This window comes from Apostichopus japonicus, chromosome 10, assembly GCF_037975245.1.
Source record: "Apostichopus japonicus isolate 1M-3 chromosome 10, ASM3797524v1, whole genome shotgun sequence".
Taxonomy (NCBI): domain Eukaryota; kingdom Metazoa; phylum Echinodermata; class Holothuroidea; order Aspidochirotida; family Stichopodidae; genus Apostichopus; species Apostichopus japonicus.
The window spans coordinates 7,315,001-7,331,650 of NC_092570.1; the positions used below are offsets into that span (position 1 = coordinate 7,315,001).

The 16,650-nt window shown below is 36.6% G+C and overlaps 1 long non-coding RNA gene across 1 annotated transcript; it reads right to left on the reverse strand.

Annotated features, from left to right (window-relative positions):
• Nucleotides 1-8,609: 8,609 nt before the first annotated feature.
• LOC139975267 (uncharacterized) lies at nucleotides 8,610-13,407 on the reverse strand. Its single transcript, XR_011795705.1, has 3 exons — nucleotides 12,310-13,407; nucleotides 11,294-11,508; nucleotides 8,610-9,370 (listed from the first exon to the last, which is right to left on the reverse strand). It is a non-coding gene; the product is annotated as an uncharacterized lncRNA (long non-coding RNA).
• Between the last annotated feature and the right edge of the window lie 3,243 nt (nucleotides 13,408-16,650).

The window sequence follows — 16,650 nt, forward strand, 5'->3', positions numbered from 1 at the left end:
AATAATCATAATCATAATCATAATAATAATCATAATAATAATAATCATAATAATAATAATAATAATCATAATCATAATAATAATCATAATAATAATAATCATAATAATCATAATAAAAATCATAATAATAATCATAATAATAATAATCATAATAATAATAATAATAATCATAATCATAATCATAATAATAATCATAATCATAATAATAATCATAATAATAATCATAATAATAATAATAATAATAATCATAATAATAATCATAATAAAAATCATAATAATAATCATAATAATAATAATCATAATAATAATAATAATCATAATCATAATAATCATAATCATAATAATAATAATCATAATAATAATAATAATCATAATCATAATAATCATAATCATAATAATAATAATCATAATAATAATAATAATCATAATAATAATAATAATAATAATAATAATAATAATAATAATAATAATCATAATAAAATAGGACATGAACCGGTTCAATGAAACCTTATGGTAAAGCTCTAGCTTTAGGTGCCTTTAACGGGAAGGCATGTTGTAGTGCTTTTGCGAGTATACCATAAGCTGTCCCACTCTAAATAGGTGCAACTTAAAAATACCAAGTTTAAAATAGAACTAACTATGGTTTTATTTATACGGTCTATACTAACAACTGTTAACAGCAGGTCTTCGGGAGAGTATTGGAGAGCATAATTGCATAACACTTCATTATCGCATGGATTTTTAAAGTATTTCTGTCCGTCTGACTTAATAACAGTTGTTGTCCGTTCGTAAAATCAACGTGTGTTAGTCACGGTGACCGCCATTGATATCGTGTAAGAGGTGTTCTTTTGTCAACGGAAAAGCGATCTGTCGCAGTTTTCAGACAATTCGATTGTTGAGTGTAAGAGATGATGGAAAGCACGTATAATCTCCGACTTGTCTCTTACTTTATGTATGGCGCCCTTATTCATATACTTCTCGTAGCTTCAGTACAAACCACCTCCGTACATCTTGGTCCTGCAGAAGGATTCAGAAAATTTAGTGACGTCATCTTTCCCGGCGAGTACATTAGTTTACAGTGTGTGTGTGGGATGGACTGACAACCTGTAACATATCAATGCTTTGTAATGACACAGTTATCTACGAGGAAGGAGGGCTTAAGTCTAATGATTATATTTTTAATAAAATTGAATCGTCCTGTTTACTGAGTATTACGTTTATCAATATAACTGTTCAGCACAAAGGAGTATATAAATGCCGGATACAGAATGGAGACACGAAAATGGAGGATACATACAACCTCAACGTTGTTACGGAATGGCCTCAGTGCTTGGCTAAGTTTAATGAATCTGATAATAGCTTTCAATTGTTCTGTTACACATTTAGTCAGACGGGTCAAAACGTTCCTCAGACATGGGAAATAATTGAACCAGGAGACAAGTCGAAGCCATTTTTGAACTTCACAATTCAACATAATCCAAGCATATCTGTATTGAAGATTGTTGGCGTTTCACATTCGGAAATCACAGAAGAGAATCTAACCGATCTATACAAATGTTCTCATTTCAATGAATCTTCACGAAGTTGCTTCTTTAATTTTAATTCTCCCATGATCGACGTTATCACATCATCAACTCCACTTCCCGATGCAGGGTCCTCGGGTCCATCTGACCAACAGTCTGAGCAAGTAGTTACAGAACCAGTGATTGCACCATCGACTACTAAAAGGAGGGTACTACAACAAACATCATTCAATCTCGTAGGTGTTGGGTTGTCATGTGCAGTTGTTGGCTTTATAGTGCCATTTATTTCACTTTTATTTACGTGTTTCAAACTAAAGGATAGGAAGAATGCGTCGAAAACTGCAGAAAACGAAGAGAACGAAGATCCTGCAGCAGCTACAGCCTATTCTATGAAGATATTTAATACCAGAGACCAAACAAAGTACGAGACTACCATAACTAACAATACAAATAACACGTACGACTATGCAGACCAAAGAGAACTTAACATTAGAGAGTTACCAAGGCAGTCTCATGGAACGCCGACAGTTCAACAATACGAAACTGTACAGTAAAATACATACTGAGATGCAAGTGTGTCAATAAAAGACGGAATCGTTGTGTATTTAACGACTATTAACATACGTACTTAATATTAAAACGTATTTGGCGGAAACGGAACCAAATGACATGCATTATAGCGACAGAGACTAATGATGAAACTTATCAAAGCTTTCTCGTGTTAAAGAAAAAAGCAAACAGTTTTTATACTTGGCAAAACCCAAAGCGCCGTTGATTTCAACCATTAGATGTGTGGACTTGCTCAAGTCCTTTAGTCTTCTCTGTATACATGAAAGAATATCGAAAGCGGCGAAATCTTGCTAATGGAATAATATCTTTCTTAGCTGCTTTGATGAAGTTGATTATTACCCACATCTTCATCACCTAGTTAACTTAATTGGTTAGGTTAATTGTTAGGTTAACTAATTGGTTTTCTTCTACTTTTATTTTAAGTTTGTGTCAGTGAATTACATCTCATCAGGACATGTCTTTTTTGTTTCCATAATCTTTTCTTACTTTGTTTCTTCTCAAACTCCTAGCTAACAATGTGCTTAATATGAAAAATCTGAACAATGTTGCTCTTTGTAGAGAGATGTTTGTAAATTCCTTTGAACGTCTTTTGAAGAAAAACGAGAGCAATGAAAGGAAACGAATAAAGAAATATTAAAATATTGAACAACTTAAAAATTTATATAAAGTCAGAATTTAAAACTGATATGAATGAAGGTAAATTTTTATGCCTTTTTTTCCCTTTAAAACTGAAGTGAAATGAATGGAGACAATTTTAGAGAAACGCTTTCGAAGTAATAAAAAGATTTGATCCAAAACTTGATTAATTTCAGTCTAACCAATTAAAATCAACATTTTAAGGACGCCTGAAAATATTTTAAGGAGTTCATGCTCATCCGTATAACTATATATAAACCATGGTAATAAGAGAATGCTATATCGGTGTTGTGTGTGTACGTGTGTTTGACCTTCAGCTATATATAACTCTCTATTTGGGATTTTTGTTGATTGTAAAAGTATATTATAAGTATACTATACGCACTACACAGAGAAATAAAACTGGTTACCTGCCTTCTTTGTTCAGTTGACGGTTCTGTCAGTTATTGGTTTTATTGTAAGTTTTATTTTGTATGTACATTGTAGAACAATGTGTGACGTCATTCACCAAAAAGTTTCTGCTTCTTTCATCGTTTTTAAAAACATCTTTATGTCATCAGTGCTCATTTACAACCCTGTGTACTTCACATCAAATATCAGAAAATGGTATCGAGAATATCAATAATAATAATAATAATCAGGAATTGAACAATATGCCTATGAATTAGAGCAGTTTCCCAAAACTGTCCAAAAATAACTTTAACATGGCACGAGGTAAGCCGATGGACTAAACAGTATTCTTCACTAACTCAACCGGTATATTAATGGTCACATGCCACTAGAAGTGAAAGATGGGAAGGGGGAAGTAGGGGCGCACGACCTGGTGAGCATTAGTATTCGTGTGAAGGCACGCGAGGACTACCTAATTTTGAAAATATACTCGTGTACGGGTGTGAGACCATCGTGGAAGGGTCCTGCATTGTATTAATTATACAAGCACAAACAATAAATTTCAAATCTTTGCGAAGGAATTGAAATATGCCTCCATCCATCCCGATACCCCGTTTCACCCACCCATCGAAGTAAAAAAAGCGAGAGGAGTTTTGGCGCCTGGGTTCGATCCCCGGCCAAGGCAGTTTGCTTTTGCCGCTCTCTTATATGGTGGCTTGCCTTGATTAGGAGCTTTGAGTATTAGAAACGAGCACACACACACACATATATATATATATATGAATCTTTCAAAATAATCTACTTTAATGTAACACGCCGCGACACGATATCTACTTGGTCTATAAATCTTTCTTCTTTCTTTCTTTTTTCTTTGCATGGGGGAGGGAGGGGGCGGGGGTGAGGGAGTGAGTAGGTTCAATTCAAGTAAATAGGTAAGACCAAATTGTAAAAGGTGGAAATGACGGGTGATCAGTTGTATTGATGTTTTAATTCATCAAACCATGAAAGAGATTAGCTGTTTTCTTCTGTATGTTTTCGTTAGTGATGATAATAGCTACTGACATTCAACATGAGCAGTCAAATTGTGCACAGCACTAAGTACATGTGCACAATTTAACAATATTTAATACTAACTTGTATAAATATATCTTTGAAAATTTCGTATTGAAGGGACTGAATATTTCCATCTTCTTTCCGTGTAAAGTGGTGACAGGGTTGTGGTTGGATGGTTGGGGGGGGGGGGGCAGCAATTGACAGCAACATCTTGCAGTATTATGGCACTACCATAAGAATCAATTGAAAGAGACTAGAGTGATGAAAATTGCTTGGGTCTAACAGTAAACTTCTTCGCAGGACATGTATGTATGAGCTCGCTGACCAGGGCGAAATCGTTTGACTTTTGTCTTGTATGTGTGTACACAAAGCAAATTGGATGCACGCTGTCTAATAAATTGTTCACATAGTAGGAATGCGTACTTCATTGCAAAATCAATGCAGTTTTTCAGCCTAAGTACACATTTTGTCGCAGTAAACCTCATTGACGACAAGCACGTACGAACATCAAAAGTTTGCAGCTAGCTGCATACAGAAGAGCCACCGACAAGAAAATCTCCCCTTAGTCTTAAAAATTATAACCTTCATTCCTCGTAGATTAGATTTTCTGAATCCTTCTGAAGAACAATCTTAAAAGCCAGCGTAACTTTATTCATTCATTTTTAAGGCAAAGGTACATGTGAATTATATATGTCCACTATTGGCACCGAAACACATCGACCTGAACTGTACTGCAACAGAAATTATAATTTTGGTGTCAATCTCAGTTTCCTTTTATTAACATGTCAGTTTCAGTGCATACACAATATTGTATCGAGTACAAATCCAAGATGGCAAATACGAGTATCGCAACAATGTTGGAATACGTGTACAAGTATACGGAATCACATTACATGTATTCTTGTCAGAAAATAACCGCCACATTGCAACCTCGCTATATTGTAAAGGGAAAAGAAACGTTAATGACAAACTGTCACTGATATAGAAATACGCAATGATTGATCTTTCTCACTTGTTAATACGTTTTTCGAACATGAGGACTTTGACAAGTCTAAAATATAAAGTATAAGATAATAAACTACCGCACTTTTTTGGATTATTTAGTGTTTAATTAATTCAGTTTAGGTTATAAAGTTTCATATAGCCTTCATTTAGTTCGGCCTACAAATTTCCACTTTGAGAATTAAAAGTATGTGTCAAATACAATTTACAAGGTTATCTTAATGATTTCAAAGAGCGTTGGTATCAAATCCTCTATAATTCAAAATATATACAAACAGCAAATAAATGTTAATTGTACAAATATACAAGAAATAATGGTTTCCGGTGCGCACTATCTTATAATGGAAAACAGATAATCGTACCGGTGAGACGGGGTACAATGGTAGGTGAAGGAGGACTGTGTGGCGTACTGTATCAGTCACAAAAAATCATTGATGATTTCCAGGTAGTCCTCAGTTTACGAACCAGTCGTAGGTAAGGGACAGAAGTGACAAAGTGTCGCCTGTAGATAACATTTATTGTACAACAGTCATACAATATAGGGCCTATCAATGAATAATGTAATGAACGTTGCAAAACTTTGGAATATTAAAGGCGTTCAACTGGGCCTGTAGAATTCAAGGGTCCTAGAGTCGACAGATCTGTTATGTCTCCGGGCCACCTTTTGCGTTATAATTATATTTTAAAAAGGAGAATACATTATTATTTAATTATTCCATTTATTCCCGAGCTACTGAATTGTCCCGGGTTCGGGATTGACTTTCATTACCCCACGTTTATAGCCAGGCCTGTGGAGGATGCATCATCCTGGGGGGGGGGGTCAATAGAAGAGATGAATACATGCCAGACCCGTTGTTTGGTTTTACGGTTTGTAACATAACCATATCAAGTTGCGCATTGGAATAAGAACCGAGTCTATGTAGTAAATACAGAAACCGATGCACGTCGCGCTATGTGTCTTATACTAGAGCATCGTCTTTACTAGGATCAAAGACACAGTAATGAATGTCCTCTTCTGTCTTGTCTTCTTCAAACGGCTCATATAAAGAACAATCAACCATATCGGTGGTATTTATCGGAGAATCATCTTGGAAATTGTCATCTTGAAACGTCAATTTATCAATATCAACTATTGAATATGGTTCACATTGACTATCACGTAACTGGTTTGCCTTGCAACGAGGAGATACTTTCTTCACTTTCGCGTAAAGATGGTCTGGTACTTCATCTTCATCGTTCGTTGTGTTCGATTTGTGTTTATATTCTTCAGTTTCATGAGAAGTTGTCTGTCTGACGTCATGACGAACGCCTCTTTTCTCCACCTTCTTGTAAAGATCTTCAGGTACTTTACCTTCACTCTCCGTAATGTGTGATCTGTTTGTGTTATCCTTTATTTCATGAGAGGTTGACTGTCTGGCGTCATGACGAACGCTTCTTTTCTCCACCTTCTTGTAAAGATCTTCGGATATATTTCCTTCACTGTTCATTGTACTCCTATTATGTTTATCCTTCATAGATCCTCTCTCTGATTTCCTCTGTATTTCATCGTATGAAGGAATCTCCTGATTAGCATTATTAGATAATTTACCCAAGACCGTTCCTGTTTGAACCAAGTCGCCGTTCGTATGTGTTTCGTTTAAATTCATACCTTTGCAAGAAAATCTGCCGTTTGTTTTACACATTATAACCGTCAAACAGACAGGTACTAACATAAATGAAACTGTAACAGCTAAGATGATGATAATCGATTTCATTACGGGTTGCTCGCTGGTCTTAACGGATGTAGGCGATATCGATGTTGAGGTGTGACGTAATGGTCTCATAGAATGCCTTTGATGTGTTGGTAAATCAATATTATTATCGTTGGTGTGCTTCCATCAATATCAATTGAAGATTCGAAATTAAAATAACAATTTCTAGATAGATCATTAGAATATGAACACTTGTACTCATTGGTTAGATTCTCCTTGGTGATTTTTGCATGTGAAACCCCCACAATCTTCACTGCAGGCGTGCTTGAAAGATGTTGAATTGTGAAGTTCGTAAATGTCTCCGGATTGTTTCCCGGTTCAAGTTTTTCCCATGTCTGGAAAGCAGATTGACCTATCGGACTAAAGGTGTAACAAAACAATTGAAAGCTTCTATCAGATTCATTAAACTTAGCCAAACACTGAGGCGATTTCGTAACAACGTTGAGATTATGTGTCCTCCATTGTTGTGTCTCCATTCTGTATCCGGCATTTATATATTCCTTTGTGCTGAATGGTTATATTGAAAAATATAATATTCAGTGACGAGGAAGATTCAATTTTATGAAAATCATAATCATTAGACTTAAGCTCTCCTTCCTCGTAGATAAATGTGTCATTGATAAGCATTGATATGTTACAGGTTGTCAATCCATCCCACACACACTGTAAAATAAATTTCTCTCCAGGAAAGATGACTTCACTAACATCTCTGAATCCTCCTAAAGGACCAAGATGTACGGATGTGGTTTGTACTAAAGCTACAAGAAGTATATGAATAATGGCGCCATACATAAAGTAAGAGACAAGTCGAAGATCATACGTGCTTTCCATCATCTCTTACACTCAACAATCGAATTGTATGAAAACTGCGACAGATCGCCTTTACTTAAATCCACTGTCAATAGAACACCTCTTATATACACGATCAATGGCTGTGACGAGGACACTAAATTTTACTTTATATTATATTATCGTATGACAACTGTTATATAGTCAGACGGACGGAAATACGTTTAAAATCCATGCGATAATAACGTTGTATGCAAATATGCTCTCCAATACTCATGCCAAGACATACATGTTAACAGTTGTAAGTATAGACTGTTAAGATGTATCAATGAAACCTTAGTTAGTTCTGTTTTAAACTTGGTATTTTTAAGTTGCACCTATTTAGAGTGGGACAGCTTATGGTAACTCGCAAAAGCACTACAACCTGCCTTCCCGTTGAAGGTACCACAAGCTAGAGCTTTACCATTAGGATTCATTGAACCGGTTCACATCCTATTATCATCCATTATTATTATTATTATTTATGTCTTGTCGTCAAAGTAAAGTAATGTTTATACAGTTGCGTCGCATAATTCGCAAAGTATAATAGTATGCTACCCCTCAGTGAATAATTGACACGTTCACACGTCATGATGGCACTCTCAGTTTTAAGTAAGCCTACCAGGAAGCTTGTACTTCTTCACGTCCTTAGAATTTCATTGTGTTTTCCAAAGACATAGAGCTGTCTAATATTACACAGATTGACTAAACGTTCTCAGCCGATGTTTTTCCGATGAGGTACTTTTAGTTAGTTCTCATTTTGCGAACAACATTAAAACTAGCTTCTGCAATGTCCAATCTCCTGTTTGTCTTTGCTACAAAACACAGATAATTATGAGTAACACCAGCTAGAGTACACTGAAAACTTAAATTGGTTCACCGACTAACATAACGTTAGTCCATCTGGTGCCTCTCCCGACTAACATAGCCTTAGTCAGTTGCTATACCGACTAATTCATTCCTTAGTCAGTTGGATTTCTTAGTCGGTCATCTTAGTCCGTCAGCTTAGTCGATCAACAATTTGGTAGTCGGTAAATGTATATTAGTCAGTTACATTAGTTGGTGACATTAGTCGGTCTTTACCGACTAATTTATATGAGCCACCGACTAGTTTATAGCAGGTTTTACATTAGTCAGGATGGTGCCTCTCCCGACTAACCTTTCTGAGTCGGTATCGACTGACTAGTTGCACTGACTAGAATCACTGAAAGAATTAAACCCGACTAGTTTTACTGACTAGCATCACTGAAAGAAAAGTGAGCAGAAGAAACACAAATAATGTGTACGTTGGCAGTATTTATTTCTGATAAAACTTCTGATGTCTACAAAGGCTGACTTTCGACAGATAGAGAAGAAATCACTGTAAATAAAATCTGAAAATCTGTTTTTTTTCCAACAAAGTTAAGACAAGTTAATGGATCAAACATGAATCGCAAAAGTATAGCACTGCACAATAATGCAAAGTTGAATCTTGGGCAAGGGTTCCTCATGACTTTCGTTTTAAAGTGGTACCCCAAATCGACACCAGTTAAGTCTTCACGAACAAAGAGTGTTTCTCTTAACTACAAATGGCCTCCCACTTGTCTTCAGGAATCCAAAATCTGCACCATTATTGACCTGTGAACAGAAAATATGATATACGTGTAAGCACAGATACAGATATAGCACATGATAACTCACATTATCATAAACATACATTTACATTAAAATTTTATAACATATTGGGAGGTATACATTTAAATCTAGGTCCCTCAAATTATAAGCCAGGAATAGCAGCTTTACCAAATTATTATTAGCTTTGCACAGCATAACACCAAGTTATTTCTCAAAGCTTAATAATTATGTTAATCATGTTAATAATGATCCCAATAGACCGGGATCCCAGAAGGTTTGGTTAGCTGGGAAGGTAACCAATTGCCTTGTACATCACAATGTTCACAGTGCATTCCTGTATATGAAACCTGACGACTGGCAAACCGACTGTGGTGGGTGTGGCTGGGAGAGCAATTTTAAAGTCACCTGATAGCTAACCTAGATCAGTTTTCATGGTAACACATCAAAGTAAGTACAATGTGTCAGGTATGGCCCCAAGAGCAACAAATGGCCATTGCCAGTAATTATTGGTGGTGGGGTACCCCTGCCAGTGATCTATAATTGACCCCTCAAGGCTGACCTAGGTCAGCTCATGAGGTAACCACTTGAAACCTACTGGAAAATGTTGTTTAGGACTTCAGATACAACTGATGGGCATTGCCAGTAATTTTTATTAGTGGGGTACCCCTGCCAGTAGACCCCCAAAATGCCCATTCCCCATTGACCTAGATGAGCTCATGATGTAACCAGTTGAAAACTACTGGAAAATGGTATCACTTCATATGTAAGGGATGGGCATTTCCAGTAATTTATATTGGGGGGGGGGGTACCCCTGCCAGTAGACCCCCAAAATGCCCATTCCTTCATTGACCTAGGTCAGCTCATGAGATAACCAGTTGAAAAATTACTGGAAAATGATAGGTATCACTTCATATGTAAGGGATGGGCATTTCCAGTCATTTACATTGGTGGGGTAACCCTGCCAGTAGACCCCCAAAATGCCCATCCCCCATTGACCTAGATTAGCTCATGAGGTAACCAGTTGAAAACTACTGTAAAATGATTGGCAGGACTCTATATGTAAGGGATGGGCATTTCCAGTAATTTATATTACTGGGGTACCCCTGCCAGTAGACCCCCAAAATGCCCCCCCCCCCCCCTCATTGATCTAGGTCAGCTCATGATTTAACCAGTTGAAAACTACTGGAAAATGATTGACAGGATTCTATATGTAAGGGATGGGCGGACTCTGGCAGTGGTGGCCCACCAATATAAAATACTGGAAATGCCCATCCTTACATATGAAGTGATACCTATCACTTTCCTGTAGGTTTCAACTGGTCAAATCATGAGCTCACCTAGGTCAATGAGGGGATGGGCATATTGGGGGTCTACTGGCAGGGGTACCCCACCAATAAAAATTACTGGCAATGCCCATCCCTTGTATCTGAAGTCCTAACCAACATTTTCCAGTAGGTTTCAAGTGGTTACCTCATGAGCTGACCTAGGTCAGCCTTGAGGGGTCAATTATAGATCACTGGCAGGGGTACCCCACCACCAATAATTACTGGCAATGGCCATTTGTTGCTCTTGGGGCCATACCTGACACATTGTTCTTACTTTGATGTGGTTACCAAGAAAGCTGATCTAGGTTAGCTATTAGGTGACTTTAAAATTGCTCTCCCAGCCACATCCACCACAGTCGGTTTGCCAGTCGTCAGGTTTCATATACAGGAATGCATTGTGAACATTGTGATGTACCAGGCAATTGGTTACCTTCCCAGCTAACCAAACCCTCTGGACTCCCGCTCTACAGATCAGTGAAAATTTGACCAAACTTATGAAGCTTGCACGTAAATGATATACTAGACTGTTTTTTTTTTTAAAACAGGTTATGAAAAGTATCTTAAATATCATTAAACAGTTGGGTACAATAGTTAAACTCACTCTTCCATCTTTTTTCTCTATGGTACTTGTTCCTTTGCTTTTTGGACTCTTGGATAAACTCTTTTGTTCTGCGAAGGGTACCAATATATCATCTTAAAACATGTCTTTAAGCCATATATAACACAGTTCTCCTCTTCTGTTGTTGCCTCCACACTGGTGTCGTACATCACAGGAAACCTCACCCTTGACTTAGATATTTGGCTTTTCAATTCCTGCTGGAAAAAAGAAACAGCAAAGTATTCATCATTTGAAAAAAAAAAATTAAATAAAGTTGTCACCACAAAGTTATTGAGATTTGCTTCCACTATAGTCTCAAAAAACAATCCCAAAGTTTGAAGCAGACTGTATAAAGCTGAAAATTTGAACGAGAGTGTCATCACCATTGCAACCAGAATCAAATGCCCAGAATACAGAGATAATAAAACATGGGCTAAATCTTTGTTTGTTTTTATGATCTTTAAAAATATAAAATTTTAGAAACAGAAATGCACTGAGCCAACTTATTTATAGGCCTAATCGTTTTTAGTTGTTATTTTGCTTGCTCACATAACAAGCCTGTTTAGACCTAGGCTAGAGGAGAATCAGTACTTTGTTACACTAAGTTTGTCTTTCGGTCGTTTTGATTTAGTCTTACTAGTAGTACTAAAGTATATAATGGACCGGCGAAGACTAGAGAATACCCAGAGTTTTAGCAACTGCGTTAAACTGTATCATCTGATCTATTATTTACGTCAATGAGTTTCATTCAATCTAGGATCAGAAAGAGAAAACTAATTAATCTTAACCTTTAAACTTGCTACTAAACAGATATGCTTGAATTACAAATAAATGTCAAAAAAACATCATAATCTAAGAATCGATGCATATACATATACATAAACAGAATAATTTGAATTCGCGCAAGTGAACCCTGCACTACATTGGACAGAAAAAAAAAACGTGCAATTAGACCAAACTAAACATACTAAATTTTCCGTTACTTCTACATAAAAATCAATACAAATACAACAACTTACTCTTTTGGCAGTATACTAAAAGCACATGTTATAATAACTTCAGACTATCAAGCTTTCCTGAGAAAAAACGGTTAATACTTCTTACAGTAAGCAAGTCGACCGTGAAGGAATGTCGCAATTGTTTCCTGGGTGTGACCGGAAATTAAATACTAAAAAATGATAAATGAAAAGGTTAAATAGAACTGAAGCGTGCATCCTGACTGCTCGCAACATATAATACCGTTGACTATCCAACATAATTTGTTCAGCCTACTGTCACTGTACGTTTGAAGGTCTAGCCTTGCTTATTCAATATCACAAAGCCTACCCATTTAGATTCACATGGGAAATTACAGGAAATCTTTACCAAATGAGTGTAGACTTCAAATAAACTATTGAGCCTTATAGTTCCAGCATTTGTTTGGGAATAAATTAGAAGATTATGTGCCACTGTTCAATCTAGCCCAATACACACATAACACATTGTTAATTGGTGTTTAGAATGCACACTTTAGTGTTGAGAATGCACTGCAGTACCCAGTAGAAGCCTATAGGCTACTCACTGTCATTGCACTTGTGTATTGCGAAACGCCAACGTGACAACGGTAGCGTTACACTAACCATAATACAGTACTAGTGCCAGTGGCCTAACAATTAACTTTAATTTTACCTTCAAGTTAAAGGAATAACAGGTAGGCCGATGATGCAGTTAATACCTCCATTCTTCTAAAGACCTTCTTGGGTGATTTACGGTTGAAAGTTGCTTAGAGTGATCGTATGAAACTATGCCAAGTCCAGCAAGCTGCCGTTGCCTCTCGGTTTCCAAATTGAAGTGAATCGGATTGGGTTAAAATACATTAGTCCGTCGACACCGACTAAGCTACGATTATGGCGTAAATCGGGTGTCCGTGTCGTTCTTAGTCCATGGGTTAAAATACCTTAGTCCGTCGCCACCGACTAAGCTGCGATTATATTTTCCTTAGTCAGTGTAAACTGACTAAGAAGCAGCGATGAAACGAAGATTTTTGCTAGTTCGTGTGCATTGACTAACGTTACAAACTAATTTAACGTTAGTCCGTGGCAATATTGACTAGTTTATTTTTTCAGTGTATATAACTGCCACCACTACCATATATATAAGGCCAGACAGCTGTGCGTTTGTAACTTCGCAAAATACCGATGGAAAAAGACAATGGAGTCTTCTGTGGTTCTAGAATTTCTGGTTTGCGAATTTGGAATGGAGTTTGGTTTAATCTGTTCCTTTAATGGTTTCGAAACAACTCTTTACAACTTTTACCTAGGCAGCACTGCAGTGACCACGAAAGGACTACGTACACTCTACCTCCTCATCTTAGTACAGTAAAATAATGTAGTGATGAAATACTAACAGCACCACCCATAAACGAAGAAGAATATCGCTTTGTGTGCACCGTCGGTATATCCCTCCAATCCACCACAGTGCAGAAAATGCAGTTAGTAATTAAGTTGAACATGTCGAATTTAACTCTCGTAAGAACAGATCTTCTCCATAATAATCCCCCCCCCCCTTCCGCAATATAAATATTCTGATCTGTCACATCAGAGGTTTTCAGTTAAACTTTTCAGGAGACATTTACCACTATATGTACATCTGCATAAGGGCCTCTCAGGATAGAAATAAGATATATAAAAGGAACGTTATAAAGTCATGCAATTAAAAGACAAACTAATAATAATTAACAGTTTTTCTCTTGCACTGACAGCTCAAATATTGTCAGAATTATCATAAAGAATGGGCTACAAATACTTGTATTAACAACTACTTTGGAAGTGGGTTCAATCAGGTTGTTCGTGTGTTTTTTTTGGGGGAGGGGTAGTGTCTCTGGGTGTGGGGGGGGGAACAAACTTCGAAAGGCAGCGGAACATGTAATTTTGATTTGAGAAAGGAAATTGCAAACTTAGTACAAAATGTCTCGACAAACAATAACCCTTTTTACATTCTGTACCACTAATTGTAGTATTTGAAATGTTGTTTTAATATAACGGTACTGTTTAATTACCGTTTCCTTAGTTCTCAACTAAAGGGCACTTTTTTTTATTACAAACATAGAAAGAAGGAAACTTTCATTCACGCAAAGAAGTAATTCTAATTTATGAGAAGGTTCCCCCCAAAAAACTGTGTGTTTGTGTTGGTACAGGAACTAAGCATGAAAATATATGGCTATGGTTAGATTCAATGCATAATCATTTTTGTTGTTGTTGCGGTGATGTGTTATTATACACGCTTTTAAAGTAGTTTTCACAGAATGTAACATGTTTGGTGATATATCCCCCAAAATAATAGTTTTGCTACCATTCCGAGAAAGGTTGCGTCGTCACCAACCAAACATCACCTTGTCGATGTTTGATAATTAAAATCCCATATCAAGCCTAACCTAGCCTATGTTATTGGTACATCACAATCGAAGAAAACTGCGGTAATGTTAAAGAAGTTCGAGTTAATCAGTTAATCGAAATTTTCCTGCAACACGACATTATTGAACTTAACTCATATATTGTATTACATTCATTATTTCTGTGACTGGAACTGAACGTCAGCCATCTGCACTGCTGTAACAATTCATAATAATATTGACTTAATATTGGAGATCCATTTAAGCAATTAAAAGAAAACCAAACATATCTTTACACAATTGCAAGCTTCGTTATCACAATATAATATGACGGTTGCGTATTGGTGAATATATTTAAATATGTTTCACAATAAAAATTTAGTTAATATATAGCTCGTGGCCTTATTCTATGTTATCCTCTTTATCAGGATCAAGAACATCGTAATGAATTTCTTCTTCTGTCTTCTCGCTTCCAATAAGCTCATAAGCAGAATAGTCAACCATACCGGTGGTTTTTATCGACAAACCATTTTCAGAATGAGCGCCCGCTACCATCAATTGATCAATATCTTCAATCGATACTGTTAAATATGGTTCACATCTTCCACCAGGTGACTGGTTTCCCTGGTAACGAATACCTCTTTTCTCTATCCTCTTATAAAGATCATCTGGTAGCTTACTTTCACTGTTCCTTATGTACGATTTATATTTACCTTCCTGTAAATCTTGAGAGCTGGACTCTTGGTCGTTATTGTGAGGGCATCTTCGCTCTATTTTCTTGTACAGATCTTCTGGTAGTCCACATTCAGTATTCATTGCGTACGATTTGTATTTACTATCCGTGGAATCTTCTGTTGCTGTGGACGACACTATGTTTGTATTATTTGGTGATATAATCACCGTTCCTGTTTGTACCAATTCGTTTTCCCTCTGTGATTCAATCTCTTGCTGCTTACCTTTCCAAAAAAGATGATTTTTCATTTTGTATATCATAACCGCCAAACTGACAGACAGTATCAGAAAGAGAACGGCAGCAGCTATGATAATAATGATACTATTCCTGAATGGTTTCATTTGTGGCTGCTCGATGGTATAATTGGTTGTAAGTGGGAGTGAGGTGTGACTGAATGTACTCGTTGAAAACAATGGACGTGTTTCTAGCTTAGAGATTGGTTTGTTTGTGCTTACATCGATTTCGCAGGATAGCGTGAGATTGAAAGAACAACTTTTTGATAAATCATTGAAATCAAAACACTTGTATAAACCGGTTAGATTCTCCTTGGTGATTTTCGTATTTGAAATTCCCACAATCTTCACAACAGATTTGCTTTGACGTTGGTGAATTATGAAGTTCGTAAATGTCTTCGAATTGTCTCCTGTATCAATTATTTCCAAAGTTTGGAAAACGTGCTGATCAGTCGGACTAAATGTGTAACAGAACAATTGAAAGCTATTATCAGATTCATTACACTTAGCCAGGCACTGAGGCGATTCCGTAACAACGTTGAGTTCATACGTATCCTCCATTGTTGTGTCTCCATTTTGTATCCGACATTTATATATTCCTTTGTGCTTAAGGGTAACATTGATAAATGTAATACTCATTGAACAAGACGATTCAATTCTTTTAAAAACATAATCATTAGACTCAAGCCCTCCTTCCTCGTAGATAGAGGTGCCATTGATAAGCATTGATATGTTACAGGTTGTCAATCCATTCCACACACACTGTAAAATAAAGAGCTCTCCGGGAAAGATGACGTCACTAACATTTCTGAATCCTTCTGAAGGACCAAGATGTACGGAGGTGGTTTGTACTGAAGCTACAAGAAATATATGAATAATGGCGCCATACATAAAGTAAGAGACAAGTCGAAGATTGTACGGGCTTTCCATCATCTCTTTACACGCAACAATGGAATTGTCAGAGAACTGCGACAGATCGCTTTTACTTAAATCAGCTGCCAACAGAACACCTCTTGCACGAAAT